Here is a 6,855-nt window from a genome sequence, read left to right on the forward strand (position 1 = left end):
GGGAGTTTCATCCCCAGAGCCCATGTGTGGAAAGAGAACAAAAATTCCTACGATTACCCTTCAACCTCCATGTGCATACTGTGGCATCCATGTGCCCACATATATAGTTAAAAATAATGTAATTAATTAAAATTTTAAAAGCTGAAATGTGTCCTCTAAGGAACTTTTGTGGAGAATTCTGTATTTATTCCTATATACAATTGAGCATGCATATGATTAAAATCAGATTCACTATGGGCAGGCATATACCTACTGTACAAAGGCATCTTATCCAAGTTGTCAATCAAAATATAGAATTACTCATGCTAGGTCCTTGAGCAACCAATCCATCCTTGTCTCTCCAAATCAAGTCCCAAATAATAAGGTTGTTGTTGAGTCCTCTCATTCATGAGGACTGCTGTCATTCTTGCCAGCAAAATTCTTTCAGGTCCTGACCCTCAGTAACAGAAATGTGACTGGGAATTCCCCAGGACTCAAAGTAGCATTGGAAAGTCCAATACAGCATACTTTACTCCTGGGCTAGAAGAAATCTTAGTATCAGAGCTGTGAAAGTCCACATAGGGGTGGCCATACAATGTCTTCCCTTTTTTGTTCCCATGACTATGCAGAATAAACATGAGACAGTTGGAGGAATTGGCCTCAGGTTAGGACTGGAGGGAGCTAATCCCATCCACATCACATAAGTCTGACCCAAAACACAAATGCCACCAGTAAGTGTAGGAGGCTGAAGTTTTCAGGAAGGAAAGAAAGCAATGCTGAAATGGGAAATAGAAATTCCAGGAAGGAGAAATGTTTGGAGAAAATCATAATTGGTATTCTAGCTGTATTGGCTTCTATGTTTGATAATTATATTAATTAAATTTCAAAGTATTTAAATTTTATATATATATTAAAGATTTATTTAGTTTTTTATGCATATGGGTGCTTTGCCTGTATGTATCATGTGTCACATGTTGTAATGTCTACATAGACCAGAAGTCAGACTTTTTTGTATTATAGTTACAGATATTTGTGAGCCACTATATGAGTACTGGGACCTGAACCCAGGTCCTCCACAAGAACAACATGTGTTCTTACCATTGAACCATCTGAAGTGGGAATTTCTGACTTTGTTGGAGACACGGTTGTTTCATATGATATTTTCCTGGAAGCTGTCTTATGAGAGGATGTTTTGTTGAAGCTGACATATGAAAGGATGTTTTGCGGAGTACAGACATGTGGTGTTTTTCAAAAGCTGTCTAGTGACAGAACAGGTGACATTTTGCTGGAGCAGATGCTTGAGAGGATGGATGGTGTTTGGGAAGAGTGTAAGTGTAACCCAACAGACAGTGGATGATGCTCTTTCATTGGTTTGCCGTTGCTGGTTGCTTTGCTGACACTGGTATTTGCTGATGACACTCTTGCATTGGTTCGCCTTGCTTTCTTTACTGATCTTCACTTGTTGTAACTTCACAGAGAGAAACACACCAAAAAACTTCTGGTGTTATTCTGGCTGTTTCTTGACATTTCCATGCACTTGTGCCAATTGGTGGAGCCTTGCAGTTTCTTCTGGATCGAGCTGCTACTACTGATTTATATTTGGTGTTTGCCAAGTGGACTGGACTCCTGAATATTGGAATTGCCCCCAAAGAACTACTTCTAAACAGGTCCACATTCCTCTTGTCCTATTAACCATCTTCCTCATCTACCTTTGGTCAGCAGGCTGTAAGAGAGATTGAAACATTTAAGAAACATGATTAACATAGATTTTGAAAAATTTAAGCCATCTTCCTAGCCCCTTGTTTTGGTTTTTTTTTCTCTAATGCCAAATTATAATTCCTAGGAAATAGAACTAAAGGAGATAAATAAGCAACCTTCTTTAATTGGAATTTAAAGGGATCTTAAAATGTGAAATTACTAAATTTAATTTAATTTAATTTACAAAAATATCAATAATAGTTAATAAAAGTAAAGTATTTATTTCCAAACGAATAAATAGATGGAGACAAAACTGGAAGAACAAAGAATGTTATAAGAAGATTTTTGAAAGGTAATACTTAAATATTTCTTAGTCAAAATTAAATACAATGCTATAAAACTAAAGTCTTGTTTTCTATTTACGACAATAAAATTTTATCTTTGGAGGAAGGGAAAGCAGTGTAAGAAAAAAAATTTGTTTTAGCCTTTGGCTGAATGGGGCAGTTGAAACCTGACAATTAGTGTTGAGCCAAATGCCTCAGACTGGAGGATATAAAATGTCTTAGTTTAAGTTTGTAGCCTTCCTTTGTTGAAAAGCTATTACTTAAGTGGTAGGAAAATTTTTTTCCATTAGAAAGAATTATTCCTTCTTGGGACATTTCTAAAGTGCATCATGATTGTGGAGCTTACTTCCTGGGAAAGTATTTAAATCTATTTATTAAAGTTGGCCTACCTGCAGTGCAGTATTTTCATTATGCCCATGATCTTCAACCCCCTGAAGTAGTTGAATGAACCAATAGCACTATAAAAACTGGGTTGGCGAAACTGAACAAAGCCTTCAATATCTTTAGTTAAATGGACTTCCATTAGAGTTCCTGAATGAGACCCTCCTTGTTTGTAAAATATCAGTAAATTTATAACATAACTACTTGGTATCTTATGTAAATGAACAAAGGACCATATGAATCATCACTGCTAAAGGACACAGAATAAAATAAAAGAAATTTTTAATAGTAGTAACTAAATTTTAGTATTGGACATAAAGCCTTGCTACAGTGAGTTCCTGGGAAAGGTGGAGGAATAGAGCAACAGCTAATACCATGTGATTTCTATCAAATAGAAAAGATATAACATCAAAGACTCCCTTCAACATACATGGAAGGGGCCCTATCAGGTCCTGTTATTTATCTCCTGTGCTAAAAAGCTTCAGGACATAAATGGTGAGGATTTGTATTCCTCACCTGAACTCATGCCAACCCTTCTGAGGACACATCCACATGTAGTTCAGAAGAACTGGGTGGCACTCATCTTCAAATGCATGGTTAACTGAGTTCCTTAAACTAGCTGAACTCAAACAACTCTGACAACATTTCTGCTGCCATTCTTTTAACTCTCAATCTTTTAAAAAACTGTCTAAAATATCTGGGATTCATTTTTGTATGGTTTCCTAAAGGATAAGTAAGCAAGAGCTAGCTTTATGTCAACTTGACACAAGTTAGAGTTCTTTTAGAAGAGGGAACCTCAACCAGACTGGCTTATGAGCAAACCTATTTCATAATCCTAATTGATGATTGGATGCAGGAAGGACCAGGTCATTGTGAACAGTACCACCCCTGGGCCGGTGTTCCATGGGACTATAAGAAAGCAGGCCAAGAAGCCAGTAAGCAGAACTCCCCCATGGTTTTGGTTTCAACTCTTGCTTCCAGGTTTCTACCTTGAGTTCCTGTCCCAACTTCCCCAGTGGATGTACTACAAACCTGTAAGGAGAAATAAACCATTTCCTTCCAAAGTTGGTTTTGGCCCTTGTGTTTTATCATAGCAGGTGAAACGTAAGATAACAGGAACTATGCTGATACTGTTCTTAGAAGAACTGCAGAAGAAGATGCTTATTTGATCACTTATGTTTCTGTTCTGTCTGCTTACTTCCTGCTTTAAAGGATTAATTTTTCTGCTATATTCATAGAAGAATTTTCTGATTTATGTTTCAGTGAAATTAGGATAAAAATAACTACGGTTTTTAGATTAGAACAGACTTATTTTAAATCTTAAAGTTTGCAGAAAACTTCTATTTTAAATACAGAGTTTCTGCAGCCCACAACAAGAGAATTTCTTCCAACTATAAAAACAAGAAGCACATAGGATATGTCTAATCAAATAGATTGCTGTGTTGCTGTTGATACTGGGCATGTTAATATCTGATGAATTCATGGATGTGATGGTCAATCTTTTGCAGCTGCCTGTATTGCTCTTCACAGATTAATCTGTCCTGGTGCCATGTACCTGCCTCATAAATATAGCTAGATACCCCACACCATGGGATTTCTCCAAACCTATCAGCCACACAAATCCCAGCTTACAGGACTAAGTTAGTGGACTCAGATTCCAGATATGCGCATTCCTATCAGTTCTAGAAGGTTCTTGGAAGTCCCATGGCAGTCCTCCATCTATCTTCAAGTAAATATAATAATGTTAAATATTGTTAGGATTACCTAAAGATTTGGGTTGACTCTGTCCCAAGTATACAAGAACAATCAGCCGCCAAGGCAACAGCTTTTGTTGAGGGTATAGCAAATTGACCAAATACTAGACCCAGAGGATATCTCTCTGAGGATATAGATATTGGACAAGGAATTTTAGTGTATTTGGAAATTGTTAAGTGTAATAAATAAAGAAATACTTTAACAAGGATTCAGGTTCAATAAAAAGGTCATAGAGAAAGACTTATTTTGAAAAGAGAGTAAATGGGAGAACTTGAAATATAAGAGACTATAGGCTAAGATCCCAGGATTCCCAAATAAATGGGTCTATAAGGCATCCCATAGTATAGCTAGTACTGGAAAAACACAAGACAGTGAGGATCAAGTATTACAATGTGACTCCGTTTAAGTCTCATTTCCCTTAGTTATTAGAAAGTAAAAAAATAAGATCTTTATAACCTCCATATCTGTGTAATATCTCCTAAGTCTGGCTTCTCATCTCTGCCCCTAAGACTAACCATATTTGGTACATGCAGGAAAGGTTGTTTTATCGTGATGGAATTAAATGTTGCTATTTGACCTCTGTATTGTGACTTCCCACTTCAAAATTGAAATCTAACTTGAGAGACAATTGAAACTGGTCCCAAAATCTACTATAATCTGAACACTAAAGATTAATCATTCCTAAATTTACAACTAGTCTATTCACATGAAGTTGTGGCTACAGAATCCAAAAGGCCATAATAAAAATGGAAATTAATTAATTAATTAATTTTGATTTTTTTTTTCAAGACAGGGTTTCTCTGTGGAGCCCTTCCTGTCCTGGAACTTGCTCTGTAGACTAGGCTGACCTTAAATTCAGAAATCCACCTGCCTCTGACTTCCAAGTGCTGGAATTAAAAGGATAAGCCACTACCACTTGGTGAAAAACTGAAATGTAATAATAAATTGAAAGAGAAAAATGCAATCAGTTTAGCAAAAAAGGGCAATGGCATATATAGAGGATTCTTACAAAGATGCTGTATCTTTTATCTGCTACTTTCATATTTTTATTTTTATTTCATTTACTATTTGCATGTGTGCGTGCGTGTGTGTGTGTGTGTGTGTGTGTGTGTGTGTGTGTGTGTGTGTGTGTGTGTGTGTGTGTGTACATCAGAATATAGCTTTTCAGAATTGGTTCTATCAGTCCATGTGGGATCTAAAAGTTCAGTAGTTCAGGTCTTTAACATTCCCTGTCATCTCACCAGCCCTATCACCCTTCTTGTAGTTCATTCTCTCTGCTTTGTGCTTGTGGTTCAAGATGAGATCTCTTAGCTTCCTGTTCCATGCCTCTCCCACCACTATGGACTCTCCCTCTGAAACAAGCCAAAAGAAGCCTCTTTTTTCAGCCTGGAGCGATGGCTCAGCGGTTAACGGAAAGCCTTTTTTCTACAAATTGCCTTGTCCATGGCGTTTTATCACAGCAACAAAAACGTAACAGAAGAACAATGATATAAACGTGAAAATGCTATAATGTTATAATCCATTATCTTGTACGGTAACTGAAAAATGTTGTTATTCTAATGGGGAGGGGACTGAGGATATAGCACAGGGGTAGAGTGCTAGCCTATCATGCAGGGAACTCTAATTTAATGCCCAGTAAGGTCGAGAGAGCTGGCTGGTCCAGCACTCCCTTCATCAGCTCTTGCTGTAAAAGGAGACAAAAACACCTCTCAACCACTCCCAATCCCTGCCAGTCTCAGCTCACCCCACCCCTTCCTCTTTCTCCCCCCTCCCAAGTAAGCTTTTGTTATCCTTCTTGTAGATGTCTGTCTTAGTTACGGTTTCCATATCTGTGAAGAGACACCATGGCCAAGGAAACTCTTATAAAGAACAACATTTAACTGGGGCTGACTTATAGTTTCAGAGGTTCCATCCATTATCGTCACGGTGGGAATAATGGCAGCATGAATGCAGACTTGGTGCAGGAGGAGCTGAGAGTTCTACATCCTGATTAGAAGGCAGCCAGGAGGAGGGTCTCTTCCATAATGGACAGCCACTTTCCATAGACCAAACATATTCAAACCATCACAGTGTCCCCCAAAGAAACCCCACTGAGGAGCTTCCTGGATTTCTAGGGATGAAAATAACTGTGGTTAGTTGGAGGATAAAGAGCAAACCTCCTCTTCTGCAGAGGAGAGAAATCCTAGTTCACATGTCTCTCACTGGCCAGAATCCTCAAGAATGAACATTGTTCTGAAGGATCTCAGAATAGTGCATATCTGCCCCCCACCCGCAAACCACACCGAGGCCATCTTCTCTCTTCTAACTTTCTCTTTCTTACTTCCTACCTTCTGGGGAAATATCCATTTTTCTGGTTCAAGGAAGATCTTAACCCTTGAAAGTCTAGAAAATTCTAGCTTTACAACCTCTCCTCACACCTCAGTGCATTCTGTGCACTTGTGCTTTTAATTTCAGTTTCTACTTTGGGAAATCCTAAACAAGGTCTCTCCCTCTATCGTCTCAAACAGCAACATAGCAGTCTCTTGCTTTCTAGTTCTTTCATTTCCTTCCCAACTGTCTGCTCTGCTATCCCCAGCATCAAGTAGAACCCTGATCCTGATTCTTAGTCTAAACTTACCTGCCTCTCAGCTCACCACACACCCTCTCTCCACTTCTCACAGGCATCTGCACCATCCTGAGACACTTATCTTTGCTTCCC

The sequence above is a fragment of the Rattus rattus genome, chromosome 2 (genome assembly GCF_011064425.1).
Source record: "Rattus rattus isolate New Zealand chromosome 2, Rrattus_CSIRO_v1, whole genome shotgun sequence".
Classification (NCBI taxonomy): Eukaryota; Metazoa; Chordata; class Mammalia; order Rodentia; family Muridae; genus Rattus; species Rattus rattus.